This window comes from Felis catus, chromosome D1 (assembly GCF_018350175.1).
Source record: "Felis catus isolate Fca126 chromosome D1, F.catus_Fca126_mat1.0, whole genome shotgun sequence".
NCBI lineage: Eukaryota > Metazoa > Chordata > Mammalia > Carnivora > Felidae > Felis > Felis catus.
Genome location: NC_058377.1, coordinates 46526392 through 46546679, shown reverse-complemented (window position 1 = coordinate 46546679; position 20288 = coordinate 46526392). Strand labels below are relative to the sequence as shown.

The 20288-nt window shown below is 35.1% G+C and overlaps 1 protein-coding gene and 1 long non-coding RNA gene across 4 annotated transcripts in view; both read left to right on the top strand.

Annotated features, from left to right (window-relative positions):
• HIKESHI (heat shock protein nuclear import factor hikeshi) overlaps positions 1-20288 on the top strand; it is a 46630-nt gene that overhangs the window by 12936 nt on the left and 13406 nt on the right. The window lies entirely within an intron of this gene.
• Positions 7226-16150, top strand: LOC123380460. Its single transcript, XR_006586251.1, has 4 exons — positions 7226-7441; positions 7799-7956; positions 11581-11717; positions 15141-16150. It is a non-coding gene; the product is annotated as an uncharacterized LOC123380460 (long non-coding RNA).

The window sequence follows — 20288 nt, the reverse complement described above, 5'->3', positions numbered from 1 at the left end:
GATTGATTGATTGATTGATTAGAGAGAAGGTGAGCAGGGCAGAGGGAGATAGAGAATCTCAAGCATGTGGGACACAATCCCATGACCCTGGCATCGTGACCTGAGCCAAAATCAAGAGTTGGCCACTCAACTGACTGAGCCACCCTGGTGCCCACATTGTGTTTTATTTTTTGTTTTTATTAAAAAAAATTTTTTTAATGTTTATTTTTGAGAGAGAGAGACAGAGTGCAAGCAGGAGAGAGGCAGAGAGAGACAGGGAGACACGGAATCTGAAGCAGGCTCTGTGCTCCAAGCTATCAATCAGCACAGACCCCAACATGGGGCTCGAACTCATGGACCATGAGATCATGTCCACATTGTGTTTTAAATTTGCATTTCCCTAATGACTAATGATGCTGACATTTTTTCATATGCTTATTTGCATGTCTTTGTATGTTCCTTGTTGAAGTGTCTATTTTACTAGGTTGTTTTATTACTGAGTTTTGAGAGGTCTATATGTATTCTTGATGCAAGTTCTTTATAAGATATGTGATTTGAAAATGTTTTTTCCCAGTCTTTGGCTTGTCTTTTCTCTTAACAGTGCCTTTCATAGAGCAGAAGTTTTTAATTTTGATAAAATCAGTTTTTCAGTTTGTTCTTATATGGATTGTGCTTTTAGTATTGAACCTAAGAAATCTTTTCCTAACCTTTTTCCTAACCAAAGGCTACCAAGGTTTTCTCCTTGTTTTTTAGTTTTAGATTTTATATTTATATCTAGGATCCAGTTTGAATTAATTTTGTGTTTAGGGCAAGGTATAGATTGAAGTCCATTATATATTTTTTCAGATGGATAACCAAGTGTTCCAGCACCACTTTGTAAAAAAGACAAAGTAATGGCACATTTTTCTGCATCCATTATCAAGTATGTTCACTTTGATATTTACTTGGGAACTCCCAGAGTGCTCCATTTTAAAGTAAACTATAAACATACATAAATGATTATTTATTTATTTATTTATTTATTTATTTATTTATTTAGAGGGAGGGCACAAGTGAGCGAGCAGCAGAGAGAGAGAATGCCACATGTGGCAGAGAGAGAGAGACAGACAAGTGGGGCTCACCCAGGGCTCATGTTTTACCCGAAGTGGGGCTCATGCTCACTTGAAGTGTGGCTTGTGCTCACGTGAAGTGGGACATGAGCTTATGTGAAGTGGGACATGAGTTCTCCCAAAGTGGGTCTCGAGCTTACCCAATATGGGACTCAAACTCAGGAACTGTGAGATCATGACCTGAGCTGAAGTCAGATACTTAACAACTGAACTACCCAGGCACCCCATAAATAGATATTTGTATATTGATTTTAAAAGACAAGAGGGGTGGGGCGCCTGGGTGGCTCAGTTGGTTGAGCGTCCGACTTCGGCTCAGGTCATGATCTTGCGGTCCATGAGTTCGAGCCCCGCATCAGGCTCTGGGCAGATGGCCCAGAGCCTGGAGCCTTCTTCCGATTGATTCTGTGTCTCCCTCTCTCTCTGCCCCTCCCCCGTTCATGCTCTGTCTCTCTCTGTCTCAAAAATAAAATTAAAAAATGTTAAAAAAAAAAATTAAAAGACAAGAGGGGTGCCTGGGTGGCTCAGTCAGTTAAATGCCCAACCCTTGATCTCAGCTCAGGTCATGATCTCCCAGTTTGCGAGCTCGAGCCCCATTAGTTTGAGCCCTCCTTTGGCCTACATGCTGACAGCGTGGAGGCTGCTTGGGATTCTTTCTCCCTCTCTCTTTGCCCTTCCCCTGCTTGTGCATGCATGCTCTCAAAATAAATAAACTTTAAAAAAACTAAAGAAATAAATAAATAAATAAACTTTAAAAAAACTAAAGAAAAAGAAATTAAATAGATACTATTACAGTTTTTCAATTTATTTTATTTTAAATGGTTATTTATTTTGAGAGAAAGCATGCATGTAGAGCAGAGGAGGGACAGAGAGAGAGGGAGAGAATCCCAAGCAGGCTCTGCACAGTCAGCACAGAGCCTGACACGGAGCTCAATCTCATGAACCATGAGATCATGACCTGAGGCAAAATCAAGAGTTGGCTGCTTAGCCAACTGAGCCACCCAGGTGCTTCATATTAGAGTTAAAAAAAAAAAAAAATTGCTAGTTTTAAACATGCTAGAAGATGAGATGGATACTGGTAAATATTTATAGTAATAAGCAGTATAAGAAGAGAAACAGCTAATTGGGGGAAAGAGTGATGATGTTTTTGGTTTGGGTTTGAGGAGCCTGTGGGACACAATAGCAGTGCCTCAAATATAAAATGGTAAGTTTTGTATAGGAATAGGCTAGTAGCCAGCTAACTGCTAACCTTTTGCATAGTTGGAAAGTGCAGGCTTATATTATATGCAGAATTGTATGCATTAAGGTGAATTTTAGCCACCAGCCAGTAGACGAGGACCCATTGTTTGTTTTTGGAGACATACACATTATATTGTCAATTTAATGCATACCTTTATCTCTCTTCTTTTTGCCTCAGCTTTGCCAGCATTTTGTGTTTCTTTTTCATTTTTGATCATCACTTATTCCTTGCAGGACATGCCTTGGGGAATAGTGAAAAATGTTTTTTGTCTATCCTTTTCTCATTGCTTTTGGCTCTCTTTTCCCTTTTCTCTTGTGATCCCCGACAGGTTGAAGGTTGGTGTGCTGGTGGCATTTTGGGGTAATAATAACCTAGACATTTTCTTATTGTGTTATTTAATCGAATTTGGAGAATATTCAGCAATTAGAAATGTGTTAATTCAATTGCTACACTTGGAACAATAATAATAAGTTAGATATATTTTCTGTTGTGGAGTTAGGTAAAATAGTCCTAAAACCTAATCCCAGAGTAAAACCTGATTCAGTAAGGGAAAATGGATTTATTTCCATTATGATAATAGGAGTAGTTCTTTTTTTTCTCCTGCCTTTTTAAAAGTAAATGGTTTGTCATTATTTCCATTTTAACATGTATTGATAATTTTATCCATTAAAACAAATTTTCAAAGCAGTATTTATGATGGACAAAGCACAATATTTTATTAAAAATAAAGCAGCTTAGGGGCGCCTGGGTGGCGCAGTCGGTTAAGCGTCCGACTTCAGCCAGGTCACGATCTCGCGGTCCGTGAGTTCGAGCCCCGCGTCGGGCTCTGGGCTGATGGCTCAGAGCCTGGAGCCTGTTTCCGTTTCTGTGACTCCCTCTCTCTCTGCCCCTCGCCCGTTCATGCTCTGTCTCTCTCTGTCCCAAAAATAAATAAACGTTGAAAAAAAAAATAAAAAAAAAAATAAAGCAGCTTAAAATGTTTAGAAACTTAGTGCATATCAACATTAAGCAAATGATAAAATGCTGTTAAAATGTTTTGGTTTTGTTTTACTAGTAAGTTGTTTGGAAAAGCATTTTTTGGATGTTTAAAGTATTAGAGTTCTTTTTACATAAAAATAAGATGTTATTCATAGTAGGGAATGGTGTATTATTAAAATAAAAGAATAGGTTGACTTTTTTTTTTTGAAGTTTATTTATTTTGAGAGAGAGAATGAATCCCAAGCAGGCTTCCATGCTGTCAGCACAGAGCCCAATGTGGGGCTTGATTCCACAAACCATGAGATCATGACCTGAGCCGAAATCAAGAATTGGACGCTTAAATGATTGAGCCACGTACCCCAAGAATAGGTGGATTTTTAATAGATCTATATTGTTGAACCTTTGAGATGCCCTATATTCAAGGGTATAGGTTTTATTACATTGGGCATTCTTAGCTAAGTAGCATGGCAGGGTGGGAAAGAGACGTGTTGAAGTACCTCCAGGCAGTTGTGATTGAACTGAAAAGTTATGAAGCTGAATTTGTATGAAAAAAATTTCATTAAAAAAAATGTTTATTTATTTTGAGAGAGAGAAGAGCACGAGCTGGGGGTTGGTGGTGGTGGGTGCAGAGAGAGAGGGAAAGAGAATCCTAAGCAGCCTCTGCACTGTCAGCACAGAGCCTGATGTGGAGCTCAAACTCATGAACTGTTAGATCATGACCTGAGACAAAATCAAGAGTCGGAGGCTTAACTGATTGATCCACACAGGTGCCCCTCAAAAAATTTCATTTTAAGAAACTTTGGCACTGTGCAGTTTTCTGCTAGATAATGAAAGATTTCTTAACTTTTCACTGAACAGTCCTTGTTGGGGCAGGTTAAGAGAGCTCTGTTGGGAGAATTGCTGTTGATAGGGAGTCTTGAAGCCAGTTACTGTGAGTTTTATTTTGATTGAGAAGAGATTCTTTGTGATTCTTGGGGTCTGAAAGGAGTTATATGGTGAATACATTTTTCTGGAACAATCTGGGGGTGATGGTTAACAAGTAGGATAGGGCTAAACTTGAAAATACATAATGAAGGGTTTGATATTAAGAAACAGAAATAGGGGCGCCTGGGTGGCTCAGTCGGTTAAGCAGCTGACTTCGGCTCAGGTCACGATCTCGCGGTCCGTGAGTTCGAGCCCCGCGTCGGGCTCTGTGCTGACAGCTCAGAGCCTGGAGCCTGTTTCCGATTCTGTGTCTCCCTCTCTCTGACCCTCCCCCATTCATGCTCTGTCTCTCTCTGTCTCAAAAATAAACATTAAAAAAAAAATTAAAAAAAAAAGAAACAAAAATAATCTTCCCTTCCTCCCTTCATCCCCACCTACGTGGGATATAGAAATCCTAAAAAAAAAAAAAAAAAGCACAAGCTTAGGAGATATGATTTGGTGGTTAGAGAATTGGAGAATATGGGAAGTTTCTTTACATGAGTCTCTTGTAATTTTGTCTTTAAATGCTGTCCTTGGTCTTTATAATGTGAAAGAGATATTTAACCAAAAAATTAGTAAAAATTTTGAAATACTGAGAGTTCTATATAAAGAGATTCTTCCCTCTATGAAGAGATTCTTCTCTTTAGTAGAAGTGTATACCACCTTAAATTGGCACATACAAAGGAATATTAACAAAATTAAAACTTGTTTTATGGAACTTATATTAAAAGTATCTATAGGTACTATGGGTCTTTGGCTATACCATGATTTTCTTTTCCTATCTTCATATATTGCTTTGAGGTTCCAGTGACTATTGGCTGTATAATGTGTGATGTAAACTCAAAAGCATTTCCTAGTGTTTTTTCTTCTATTGCTCTTTTTTGGCACCTCCTTCTGTGTCTTTAATCATGCCCCCTTATCCCCATTAGCAACTCTGACTGAACAAAATATTTCAGGTTGTAAACAGAAGGCCCCTGGCTAGCAGAAACCAAACACTATAAATCAAACCAAAGCAGAACATCAAATGAAGTAGACGCTGACTTATCTAGGCTGTTCACTCATGTTAGGGGTTGATTCAGTATTTACTCCTTTCCCCTTCAAGCTATGTAGATGTCCAGGCTTGAGATAGCTGCTGCTTTTTTTGATTCCCATTTCACACTGTGCCTCTAACTTCCTTTTTCAGGGACTGTCTTGTATTTTTTTTTTTTATTGAATATTATACTAATTTTAGGTGTATAAATATTGATTTGAGAGTACTACACAATACTCCGTGCTCACCAAGATAAGTACAGTTACCATCTGTTAACCATAAAATGTTGCTACATTACTGACTATATTCCCTATGCTATACTTTTCATCTGGAAGCTTCATATGCCAGTAACCCATGTGTCCATCAGTAGATAAATGTATAAAGATGTGTATGTGTACACACACACACAGCGGAATAATACTCAGCTATAAAAAAGAATGAGATCTTGCCATTTGCAATAATATGGATGGACCTAGAGGATGTTATGCTTAGAGAAATAAGGCTGAGAAAGACAAATACCATATGATTTCACTTATATGTGGAATCTTAAAAAACCACACAACTGAACACACACACCAGATTCTTTTTTTCTTAAAATTTTTAAATGTTTAATTTTTGAGAGACAGAGACAGACAGAGCATGAGTGGGGGAGGGGCAGAGAGAGAGGGAGACACAGAATCTGATGCAGCTCCAGGCTCTGAGCTATCAGCACAGAGCCCAACATGGGGCTTGAACTCATGAACTGTGAGATCATGACTTGAGCTGAAGTCAGATGCTTAACCGACTGAGCCACCCAGGTGCCCCAACAGATTCTTAAACATAGAGAACAAACTGGTGGTTACAAGACGGGGGGTGGGTGGAGGGATGGACAAAATGGATAAAGGGGATTAAGAGGTACAAACTTCCAGTTATAAAATAGGTCATGGAGATGAAAAGTACAGCATAAGGAATCTATTAGTCATTAATTCTATACCATTATTTTCAAGTTGTCTATTTACATTGTGAAAGCTTGGGAAATATACCAGGAATTACTTTAAGCATTTAATACTAAATTATTAATTTATTATTAATTATAATAATTATAGTTGTTTATATACTTGTTTAAATAAAAAAGTTCCTGCTTACGTAATTTAGACTTTGTTGTATTGCTCAACTAATTACTGAAAATCTTCATTCTTAGCATGTATGCGTCAAGTGATGACTGCTTTCAGTTAGGATCTGAGTGTGTGTGTGTGTGTGTGTGTGTGTGTGTGTATGTGTGTGTGTGAATATTAAAATCACTCCAAGACAGTTTTCAGAGGAAACAAATTAGTAAGCTGAGATAATTTAAAATGGCTTTGTGGAAGATGAGACTGAGTATGTATTTGAAGTATGAATAGGTTTGGATAGGATGGCAGTAGGAGGATGAGAATTGCATTTGGAAATGATCAAAGTCATAAAGGTAGTAATATGCACTGCACATTCAAATGTCAGGTGGCAGACTTTGAAGCGTGTCATAATAGGCTCCTATCTGAGAAGTGTCATTGGGGTAAGGTTTTAAAGGTAAAATGGAGCTGTTGTGTGATGGTGTAGCTATATGGGGTTTCAATTTTTTTCTGGTTAGGCAAGTGTTTTTAGCAAGAAAGTGATATTTTGTATTTTATTTAGTTTTACTTTTACTGTTTACTTTTTTAAATGTTTATTTTTGAGAGAGAGAGAGCGAGCGAGAACATGAGCAGTGGAGAGGCAAAAAGGGAGGGAGACGGAGGATCTGAAGCAGGTTCTGTGCTATTAGTGGGGGTTGAACCCATGAACCATGAGATCATGACCTGAGCCGAAGTTTGACACTTAACCGACTGAGCCATCCAGGCCCCCTGGATGCACACAACTGGGGAGAGGGGCAGAGAGAGGGAGAATTTTAAGCATGCTCCACACTCAGCGTGGAGCCCAATAGGCCTCTATCTCACAACCCTGAGATCATGACCTGAGCCGAAATCAAGAGTCGGATGCTTAACTGACTGAGGCACCCAGGTGCCCTGAGATTGATACTTTTTAAAATGATGTTTTAGGAAAGTTATTGTCTGAAATGGCTTGGAAAATCTGTTGTGATTAGAGCAAGAGAAACCATTTAGGAAGGTTTTATAATGATTGAAGGATGAAGGAAAGGTAACATATATTGAATATCTGTTTGTATAGTGCATTGAGCTAGGCTTTCACGTGTATTAATTATTTAATCTTTAACAGCAGTCCCTAGAAGGAGGTATTACTAGTGTCTGGTTTTTAAGAGGCTGGATTTCAGAGAAGTTACAATATTTTGCTCAAAGAAGAGAGTCTGTTAATTTTGGGGTATTATGTATAGATCTACCTCTTCGAAACTGTTGAATGTTATATGGCAATAAATACCCTAATTTAATTAAACAATTCCCATTGATGGAAATTTGGGTTGTTTCCATTGTTTTAAATTGTTTTACTACCAATGCTACAATAAATATTCTTACACATATCTTTGTACATATTTTCTAGCACTGTATTTCTGTAGAAGAAACTCCTAGAAGTTGGAACTGAATTCCTGGATTAAAAAGGCCTTTAAAACAAATGGTGTAGGAAGCCCGGAGAAAGGGTACTGAATGTGGATAATGGATCATGATTTTCATGGCAGTTTTTAGAAAGTCGTAATAAAGGTACAGTGTACTTGGTACTACATAAAAAAAACTAATAGAGCATATCCTTGCCAAGTATAATAACATGGGATATTAGACTGGCAGGCCTAAAAATAATTTAATCCACTCCTTAATTTTCCTGATGAGAATCTTGAGATTTAGAAAGATTGATTCTCATCAATCTCAGATCTCATTAAAGATGAGTTTTTTAATATTTATTTAAAGGGATGAGGGGAGCCTGGGTGGCTCAGCTGGTTCAGTGTCAACTCTTGATCTCAGCTCTGGTCTTGATCTCAGGGTTGTAAGTTAAACCCCAACTGGGGTTCTGGCCTGGTGTGAAGCCTCCTTAAAAAAATTTTAAAAAAAAGAAGAAATAAAGGGATAAGATGATGACATGAGTTAAAAGGCTTTCAGAAACATTGATGTAGAGGATATGGTTCTTTATTTTCTACCTGTTTTAAATGATAGTATAGTATTACATTTTGTTGATAAATTATGGTTTGATTTACCTATTTCTTATTAGACATTTTGGCTTTTTTTTTTTCTTAAGTCTGAACATCCTTTACATTTCAGTTGTTTTATTGCTATGTATGGAAGTACAACTGATTTTTTTTTTTAAGACTTTATTCTTTTTAGAGCAGTTTTAGGTTTACAACAAAATTGAGAGAAGGTACACAGATTTCCCATATATCCTTGTCCCCACACAGATATAGCCTTCCCCATTATCAACATCATTCACCAGAATGATTGTTTTGTTTTGTTTTGACCAAAGATAAACCTCCACTGATACATCATAACCACTCAAAGTCCAGTTTATCTTAGGGTTCACTCTTGTTGTACATTCTATGTATATGGATAAATGTTTAATGATGTATATCTGTAGTTAAAATATTACACAGTATTTTCAGTGTCCTAAAAATCTACCTATTATTCATCTCGCCCATATCACATTTCCCCTAACCCTGAGTCCTGGGCAACCACTGACTTTTTATTGTCTCTCTGATTTTGCCTTTTCCAGAATGTCATGTATTTGACATCATACAGTATGTAGCCTTTTCAGATTGATTTTTTTCACTCGATAGCTCATTTCTTTTTAGTGTTGAAAAATATTCCATTGTCTGGATGTACCACAGTTTATCCATTTACCTAATCAATTATGAATAAAGCTGCTCTAAACATCCATGTGTGGGTTTTTGTCTGCATAGAAATTTCCGTCTCCTTTGGGTAAATACCAAGAAGCGTGATTGCTGGGACTTAGGGTAAGAGTATGTCTAGTTTTATAAGAATCTGTCAAACTGTCTTCCAAAGTGGCTGTGTGTGTTTGCATTCCCACCAGCAAGGAATGAGAGTTTCTGGTGCTCCTCACTGAATAGCATTTCGTTATCACACAACTGATTTTTGTATATTGACTTTGTACCCTAAAGAATGAAAGAAAGAGTAGCATATATTGACCATCTTGTTAAACACCCTTATTCTAGTAGCTACCTACGATGTTTTATGTAGATGATTGTAATGTCTTTGAAAAAGTCTTTTTACATCTTTCTTTCCAAATTGGATGCTTTTTATTTCTTTTTATTGCCTTAGTGCATTGCCCCGGCCTTTGAGTACCATGTTGGATACAGGTAGTAAAGAGAGCAGTGAGGCAAGAAAAATAAAATGCATAACAGTTGTTCTCTCTTCCTGTTTTATGAATGTATAAGATTGATGAATTGTCCCTTTCATTTATATGAAATGCCCTTTATCTCTGGTAATGTTCCTGTCTGAAGTCAGCTTTGTCTAAAATTTATATAGCTTTTTTGGCTTTCTTATGGTTAGTGTTCACGTACTATATTTTTTCTGCATTTTTACTTTTTTTTTTTCTTTTATTGAAGGGAGGCGTGGGGCAGAGGGAGAGAGAATCTTAAGCAGGCTCCATTCTCAGTGTGGAGCCTGACTTGGGTCTGGATCCCCTGACCCTGGGATCACGAACTGAGCTGAAATCAAGAGTTGGATATTCAACCAACTGAGCCACCCAGGCGCCTCTTTCTTGTGAACAGTATTTAGTTAAGTGCTGCTTTTTGAAAACTTGTTCTTTCAATCTCTGCCTTTTAAATGAAATGCTTAGTCCATTAATATTTAACATTATAGATATGCTAGGTTTAAATTTTTACCTTGTTCTTCGGGGTTTTTATGGCCACCTTTTGGATTATTTTAAATCCATATTTCTTTTATTGGTTTTTTTTTTTTTTTTTTTTTTTTGCAAAGGTGTATTAGATTTTTAGTGTTTCCTCTAGGGATTATAATATGCACTGTTAACTTTTCACAGTGTACTATAAATTAATATTAATAATAAACATTCTGTATTTGACAACTACAAAACTGGATCTTGTCATTTTATAAGGCCTCATCTCTAGTATTACTTTCTATGTCAGCCTACTCAGTGAAATTCTGAATATAATGACAAAAACCATGTGGCAAAAATCACATTTTGTGACTTACTTTGAATTAAAGATATTTATCTCCTATTTTTATCTTCTTCATAACACAATTCAACATTGCAGCTCTGTTTTATTTTATTTTAACTTAATTTAATTTTGTCTTTTTTGAGAGAGAGAGAGCATGCAAATGGGGGAGAGGGTCAGAGGAAGAGAGACAGAGAAAGAGAGAGAGAATTCACGCTGAGCGTGGAGCCTGATGTGGGGCTTGATCCCATGACCCTGGGATCATGACCCGTGTCAAAATCAAGAGTCAGATGTGCAACTGACTGAGCCATGCAGGCACCCCAATATTGCAGGTTTTAAATAGCATGTGAGAGAGAGTCAGATCTGGATAATTGAAGCCTAAAGGTCTGTTGTAAATACTCTGCACATTTTCCTCATTCCTCAGAGTTCAGAATTTTCATAGCTTTCAGAGTTGAATACCAGAGACAAAAGGATTATTTACTCACCTTTGCTTTGGCCGAAGAAGCATTTCATGATCAAGTCCAGGTTGTACTGGGAATTTTTCAGTGGGCTGCATCTTTAATTTTTTTGAATTCTTTTGGGAAATAGGTGGTTTTTCTTTTTCTTTTTTTTTATGTGTGTATCCTTTCATTAACATAAAAAGTATCTGTAATTTGAAATCCATTTTCCACATATACTTATTTCTTTCTAGTTTCGTATTAATATTGTCTGATCTCACAGTGCTTTTTGAGTTTTTTTTTTCAATTATCTTACCTGAATTCTGTAAGTATTGTCTAGTATCATTAAACTGTAAGATGATTAAGAAAACTCAGCATTCATATAGTAGGTCAACTAAGTGCAAGTGTCCCATTTATAATAACTTAAACATCTGTTAAAACCTGTAACAACTGTGAATAATGAGGTGCTATGTAATGTTCACTTTAAGAAGGTTTGGTTCATCATCTGTAAGGAGCATGAGTACAATATGTTTTAAATAAATGTTTAAAATTTTGATTCTAAATTTGGAAGGTGGAAGCAGTTTCTCTTACTGAAAATCTAGAACTGAATATATATTATGTACATTTATGCATAGTTTATATGCATATATCTGTCAAAGGTAAATCTTTGTAGAGTTCATATACTATTTGAAGAGTTTGTTTAAACCACATCCACATACTCTTTCATACACACAGAGTTCAACTTAAAACCTTCCTTTTCTCTGTAGGTTAACTATTTGTAAAGTGTTTCACGAGACAATGAGGAAATGGTTCAATGCCTCAGTCAGGGAGAATTCCAGTGACATCTGCAGTGGAGAATTATGTGGAGGATGGGAAACAGAAGAGGCCAAGATTGGAAGAGCAGGTGGGGGAGTAGGACATTAGGTCAGATGTAATAAAAATATACGTGGAACTTTACAAATATTTTTTTTTGTTTGTAGCACTTTAACATGTGATTATAATTAATAGAAGAATAAGAAATAGTTGTTTAAATCACCTGTGGTGTAAAGAAGAGGGATCATTTGTTTATCTGAATTAAATAATGGAGTAGAGCTTTGTAGAATGCTCTTATAATGAGAAAAGGTGATATTTTAATATTTTAGACCTTCAGGGTAAATTGGGCACCTTGTAGTGGGATTTTACCTACCTGCCTACCTTTCTGTCTTTCTACCCTGGCCTTATTGTATTAGTTTGAAATGAAATCCCAAAAGTATCTGTTCCGATACTTAAAAATTCTTTTTTGCATTAGGGATTTAAAACAAATACTTAAAAATTCTTTTTTGCATTAGGGATTTAAAACAACTTTATTTTGAAATAATTTTAAAATTAGAGAAAAATGACAAGAATAGTACAAAGAATTTCTTACATTCTTCTCCCAACATTTATCAGTTTTGCTACATTTTATCATCTAGATCTGGAGATCTGTATACATGTGTGTGTGTATTTTCTTTTTTCTTGAAAATTTTGAGTAAGTTGTAGATATTACGCCCCTTTACTCCTAAATACATCAGAATACAAAGGTATTCTCTTATGTAATCATAGTATAACTATCAAATTCAGAAAATTTAAGATTAATACAATACTCTTGTGTAACATACAGTATACATTAAAGTTTTACCAATTTTCTTAATAATGCCTTTAGTAACAGGCATTATTGCCTTCATCTAGGATCCAGTTAGGATCATACATTGCATTTAATTGTCTTTAGTCTTCAAACTGGAACAGTTGCTCAGCCTTTATTTTTCATGACCATGACATTAAAAATAACTGTGAAGAAAGGCTTAGTACCCAAGAGGAATTTTTAAGAAATGTTTTTAAAGTTTATTATAAATCATCATTTGAATTTCTTCTTTATAATTCTGTTCTTTTTGGGCTTGCCATATTTTAATGTCCTCACTTTGGCTTTCTCTGCACATGACCTATGTGGTCTCCTCTAATTTCATTTAGCTCAGTTGCCGGAAAGAAACTTTTAAACTTATTCTAGTTTTTGTTTTAAAATTGGGTTGAGATTGTCAAGGGGATTAAAAAGGACAACACGAGTTCAAGATGATACTATTAGTCTACTGATATGAAATAGAGCTTGTGAGCCAAAATGGGAGGGAACCTTTTACTTCCTAACATTTCTTGACTTGCTTTCTTGAATGGCTTATTGTGAAGTAAGAAATGAGTAAAAATCAGTGAAGAGTTCATGTCATGGATTGGTATAAGCAGGTGGGATAATGAACTAGAATGAGTATCAACTTTAGAGTTTGATAGACCTGTTTTGAACCCAATTACTAGCTGTGTAATCTTGACCAAGTTATTTCACTTCAGAGGGGATTTCAGGTAAAGTGGATATCATAATAGCTACAGTGCAAGTGTTTTTGTGAGCATTAGAGACAACAAATGCAAAATGCATATAGTACCTGTCATATAGTTGGTACTCAAGAAATGGTTATTACCTTTTTATAAAATCTTTCTTTTTATAGAAAGATCTAGGAAATATCTTAAAAATTGCCCAGAAAATGAAGCCTATTCAGAAAGATTAAGTATCTGTTACTGCTCCCATTAGATTGTAAGCTCCATTTGTATCTTTTACTGTATGTGCTTTAGAATGTATACAGCACAATGATGGACTTTATTAAATACTAGAATATTTACCAAGTGATGAACTTGGTAAATATTGCTTGTTTAACTACATTTCAGACATGCAAATTCTAGATGTATTATAATGTCAGATACATTATGTTTATCTGGTTAAAATATTTATTGTTGATAAACCTTTGATAGTCACATTGCTTTTGAACTAAGCATGAGTGAAAAATGTAATTTCAGGCTTGTGAGGCTATCGATGGAAATGAAGCATAGAGGTTTTAGAAATAGATTACTGATTTCTAAATATTTACATCCAATATCAACAAGGCTTTTATGCAGGCATAATTATGCCATTTTATGTAGTTTTTTTGCATATGTCATATTCAAATGCCACTTTACAGTGAATTACTTATTTTTAGCATAAGTGCTTTCTTTAGTCATCTCTTTGTCGCCATGCACAGCTTTCATATCTTCACCAATGGACTCACTTTTACTTTTTTAGTTTCCTTTTTAGGGTATTTGGAACTCTTAGACTGATATTTCATGAGTTTTATTCTTTTGTAGAGGTCTTCTAAAGAATAGTACGTTTGCTTATATATTTTTAAAAGTCATTGTATCTTGCAATTACCATATGGATCTACTGGACCATTTTACAAATTTAAAATGAATTTGGTGTTATTAGTAACCTTATTTTTCCTCCATCATGACACAGTTTGCTCTTTCATCCAAGGAATTATTCATTACTTGTCAATTACTCTCAACTATGCAAAAAAAAAAAAAAAAAAAAAAAAAGAAGAAGAAGAAAATGGATGATGGAATTAGTGCAGATTTTAGCAAACATTTTTGTAAAGAATAAGATAGTATATATTTTAAGCTTTGTGGGCCACATATGGTCTTTGTAGCATATTAGTTTTTAAAAATGTTTATTTATTTATTTTGAGAGAATGTGTGCGTGGGTGAGCAGGGGTGGGTCAGAGAGAGGGGGAGAGAGAATCCCAAGCAGGCTCCATGCTCAGTGTGGGGCTCTGTCTCATGACTACAAGATCACACTCTGAACTGTTATCAAGAGTTCGATACTTAACCGACTGAGCCACCCAGGCACCCTTGTAGCATATTCTTCTTTAAACAACCCTTTAAAAGGGTAAAAACTATTCTTAGCTCACAGGTCATATGAAAATAGGTTGTGGCCCAAATTTGGCCTGTGTACCTTAGTTGCCATTGTGTTATCCTACAGTTTTCATATTGCATCATCCAAAAGATTATTTTATCTTTCAAGAAGTGTAAAAGGAGACTGGAGACACCATCTTTATGGTCTGCTCTTTGCTTATATTGAACAGAATTAGGAATTCATATTTTGTTATATTTTGTTTATAATTGCAAAGAGAAGAAAATTGACAGGAACAAGTTTCATAATTATTGTATGAATCAGAAAATGAATATAAAGAGGCAAATAGCCACATTCTAAACTCTAATTATGATGGTGAAGTTGATCATAAAAGGAAAGTCTCAGACTGATTCTTTGGATGATATTGTCTTAGGTGAATTTTCTCATACTAAAAAACTGATGATTGAACAGTTTATTTCTAAGGACAAAAGAAAATATGGTACTCCTACCCATTTAGTTATTTAACAAGGAGGAGTAAATACAGTATTTGGTGACAAAATCTTGAAGATGTAGTAAAATGCTGGTATTCTTTCCTGTTATTCTTTTAAGATTGAGACACTTCAAAAGTGGACATTGCTGAAAGTGGGTGTGTATACAGGTAATTAGAAGGCAGTAGGTGTAGAAATGAAACAAATTAATTGGATTGATTATTCTAAATAATTTTATAAATCTAAAAATGACAGTGTTTTGCAAATTGTGGATCAAAGAAGATGCCCATCCTTTCTTCAACAAATTATGAGCCATTAAATATTTCAGAATTTTAAGATTTAAAGCATTGCATTTTGACAATGTAATTGTTACAAGAAATAATGATAAGTTAGAACCTATTAGAAGATGTGTTTAAAATCAGGAGTTATTAGATTTATAAGATGGATATGTCTCACATTTACTCATGATAGTGAACAATTCAGAGAATGTGGCTCATTTTGGTTATATATAAACTTAAAAAACTGGTTAGTGGGGGATGAATATTTGGACTTGTTATATTTCAATACTTACTAAAAATTTGAATAAAGTTGTTTTTCACTATTTTCCTGTGAAATTTTTGTAAGATGACTTTTAAAATATATATATTTAAAGACTCCATTAGACACAGATAGTAAGTGATGATTACTGCTTCTCCTTGTATACTAACAGTAAAAGTCTAGTTTCTCATAGAATTTCTTCTTCTGAGTTGTGCTTTGTGTTAGGCTCTTGACTTGCGGTGAAGAGGGACACTTTGAGAAACACCTTTGAAAGATTTTCTGCTGCTTTTACTATTAGAATGTTGAGGAATTTATCTAATTTTTTTCTTCAAGACCAGGTTGGATGTTTTACCTTCTCTGTTTTTGTTTAACTGTTTGACACTAAGACTCAGTATAATTGGTCATGTTTTTCTTTTCACTCTTACTGTCATGAATTCAGATCCAAAATTAAACACTAAGTTTGTATATTATGTTTCAGTGTTTCTTCCCAGTATTTATGGTTTACAAATAAGAACCTATGTACTTAACGGTTATCAACCACTGTGTCAAGCCCATTTTGAGAATGAGAGTAAATAAAAGAATGAGTTCATTGCACAGTGGATCTCTTTGAAAATATAAAGATTGCCAAAGACTTTTGGTTTTGTTTTTTCTCTCTTAAGTTGTTTTAGTCCCAGAGAGCTTTAAATGAAGTCAGAATATTTCCTTAGTCCCCATCTCTTACAATGGATCTCAAGCCAGTTTTACTTAGTAGTTTGCCAGTAGCTTGCATGCAATAAAAGAGGTTAGAGATGACAAGGCTTTCTGCTTGGGCAGATCGTCCCTGAGTAGTTAAAACTAAGGCAGTATAAGGTTTCCTTGATTGAGGTCTTTGGAACCTGTTATGCAGACAAATAGCAGTACATCTTCTCAACTTAGCATAATTCTAGGTTTAAAACAGTTAAAACTTCAAAAGAACTTCAAGAGTCCATCTCTCCATAAAAGCAGCAACAGCAACCAAAATTGTCAAAAACTGTCAGAATCTTTTTCAGGACTCTGGAAAGTAACCAAAAGTTTGTAGTAACCAGGGGAGCATTAATCAAGAAAATCACTGCATCTAGGTAAGAACAGCAAGCTTTGTGGCATTTTAACTTACCCTGTACCCATCCCATGTTCCTCAGCTCAGTGGTAGCCTTGAAAATAATAGCCCTTGTTCTTGGTACTGGTACCAGAGAGAGCCAAATAGACCTCATTCACAACACATTATAATTACAGTTGACTCTTGAACATCATGGGGGTTGGGGCATGTACCTCCTGTGCAGTTGAAAATCCACGTATAACTTTTGACTCCCCAAAAATATAACTGCTAATAGCCTACTGTTGACTGGAAGCCTTACTCATAAAAGTTGAGTAACATGTATTTTGTATGTTATATGTGTTACATAATACTGTATATACAAGTTAGGGAAAAAATAAGAGAAAAGAAAATATTAAGAAAGTCATAAGGAAAGTACATTTACAATTTGTACTATAAAAAATCTATGTACAAGTGGACTCACAGTTCAAACCTGTGTTGCTCAAGGGTTGACTGTAATTTTTTTGATTTGTCTGGTGGTTCCCTTAAGATTAATTGAAAAGACTTTCCTTTATCTCACTGAAGTGACAACCTTGGGAGTGTTTGTCAAAAATATATACTTTGTTACTGCTGCCTGAGACACTGACAACAATTGGAGCAAAAATAGACTGACTAAAAAGCTTGAGAGGAAAGGCTGGGAATAAGATACTTTGAGGAAGAAGGGCTTTGAGGACTTGGACTTGGAAATTTTTGGAAATCTCAAAGACTATTTACAGTCATGGCTGTGCACATACATGTTCAGGCTGTGCACAAGCTCAGGCTTAGGACCTTAAGAAGGTTGTAAGTTTGTTCTGGCTGACTTTGGGGCTCTGTGTAGTCTGGAAGTGAGGGCTAAGGCAGAGTTATAAGCTGCCTGGTTAGTATTAAAGGGATGTCCCAACACACAGAGCCCATCTTCAAAGACTGGGAGAATTTTTGGGTTCTAGGCTTTTAAGGAAATGTCTGTTCAATCACTGGTTGACCACTAAGCTAATAGAACAGAGATGTCAGTGATCACACACGACAAAAAATACTTCATAGTATTGGTTCAGAAAAGTCATTAACGAAAAAGTATATATTAACAGTAAATCCTAAGGAGGGGAAACATCTGATTTCTAGATTTGTGACCTTGTAATATTCAACATCCAGTTTTCCATAAAAAGTTTTATGAAGCATGCAAAGAAAGTAAGACCCTTTCAGAGAAGAAATGAACAGAAACTGTCCCTAGGAAGCATTATGACCTTGAACTTACTGAAAGTTAAACAACCAGGAGAATGATGGTCCATCAAATATCAATAGAGAAGTTATCAAAAGGAGCTAAACATAAATGATGGAGCTGAAAAGTAACAGTAGGAAATGAAGAGTTCACTAGATGGTTTCAGTAGATTTAAGTAGGCCAAAGGAAGAGTCAGTGAACTCAAAGAAAGGTCAGTTGAAATACCTAGTTTGAAGAGCTGAAAGAAGAAAAATGAACAGTCTTTGAGACCTATGAGATGCCATCAAGTATACCAACATATGCATAATAGGAGTTGGAGAAGGAGGAGAGAGGAGGGGAGGAAAGAATATTTGAACAAATAATGCCCTGATAAAACTTTGTAAATTTGATGGAAAACAACATGCTTAAGAAGTTCAATAAACTCCAAGTGGGGTAAACTCTATACCACAGCCTATCATAATCAGACAGTCAAAGACAAAGAGAATTTTGAAAGTGGCAAGAGAATCAGCTCCTCAAATAACAACGATTCTTAGATTAACAGCTGGTTTCTTATCAGAAACAATGGAATCCAAAGGCATTGGGATGACAAAGCACTGAAAGAAAAACTGTAAATAATTCTCTATCAAAACTATCTATCCGAAATGAAGGAGAGATGACATTCTCAGGTAAAACAGAGAGTCATTGCTCAAAGACTTAGCCTACAAGAAGTACTAAAGAGAGTCCTTCAGGCTGAAAAGAGAGGGCATGAGACAGTAATTTGCATTCACATGAAAGAAAAAACACAGGTAAATGTAACTATGTAGGTAATTATAAAAGTAGTATAAAAGTAGTTACAAACATTTTGTTTGTAACTCCTTTTCCCCCTATTTGATGTAAAAGACAACTGCGTAAAGAAGAAACTATAAACCCATGTTTATGGGCATGCTATTTATAAAGATGTAATTTATGACAACACATAGAGAAATTATATAGGAGCAAAGTTTTTGTGTACTACTGAAATTAAATTGGTCTTAATCTAGACTGGGTTGTTATAAATGAAGATGTGCAAGGACTAAGGAAATAGCAAAAATATATAGTAAAATAAATGATAAGAGAATTAATATGGTACACTAGCAAAATTAAATTTTTCAGTTAAAAGGCAGAGGTTTTCAGAATGGATAAAAAAAATCCATCTGTTGATTCAGACACAATCATTGGTTGAAAGGAAAGGATGAAAAATGCATCAGTAACTAAACATGCAAACAGTAACTAAAAGAGCTTGAGTGGCTGGACTAAAATCAGACTAAATAAATGTATGAAAAAAATTGTTATAAGAGATAAAGAAGGACATTATATAGTGATAAAGGGGTCAATCTATTGGAAAGGTAATAACAATTATAAACTTTTTGTACCTAACAACAGAATTTCAAAATACATGAAGCAAAATGTGGCAGGATTGAAGGGAGAATATGGTTCAACAATTATAGTTGGAAACTTAACCCTACTTTCAGTAATGGGTAGAATGACTAGACAGAGGATCATCAAGGAAATAGAAAGTGTGAACACTATAAACCTCCTACACCTAACCGTCTTACAAAGAACATGCTTCCCAACAACAGCAGAATGCACATTCTTAAGTGCACATGGAGCAGTTTTTTGGATAGGCCATATATTAGGCCACAAAACAAATCTTGATATATTTAAAAGCAAATCATACAAAGTATGTGACCACAAATATAGAAACAAATCTGGAAAATTCATAAATATATGGAAGTTTGATAAAACAGTTAATTTAAAACTACTGAAACTATCTTAAACTAGTCATATTTAGTGAGAAGTGTGTGTGTGTGTGTGTGTGTGTGTGTGTGTGTGTGTATTTTTAAATCACAGAAAAATACATTATAACTTTTTATTCATATGCTTGAAAATTTAAGGAGAGTTTCGGTATTTGTAATGAATGTTCTAGTTATTAGGACTGTGTGTTGCCCCAGGTTTTTGTCCTTCAGTATTTGATTAAACATTTTATAGTCCTATGAAAACAGCAGATAATCCAAATATCTATTGTATGATTTTTTTTCCTTCAGACTCACTTTTCTGATTATGTCATATGTGGATTAAAAAAATTGGCCTATATTTTTCACATATAAGTTAGATGGCACTTACAGGCTCAGAAGTATACTTAATGATACATTGATTTATAAAGGGAAAGAGTTATTGGTTATTTTCCATTAATAAGCTTCTTTACTGCTTGTTTGATAACATTATCAGGTGTTAAGTGGGAGTGATACATGACATTTAATAAAATATACCATGTCATTTCTCAATAATAATGGTAATTTAAGATCTTTATTTAGTGGAGTAATGAGAAAATGTTAAAACTAACTTAAAAAATCTTTTTTTTAATATGAAATTTATTGTCAAATTGGTTTCCATACAACACCCAGTGC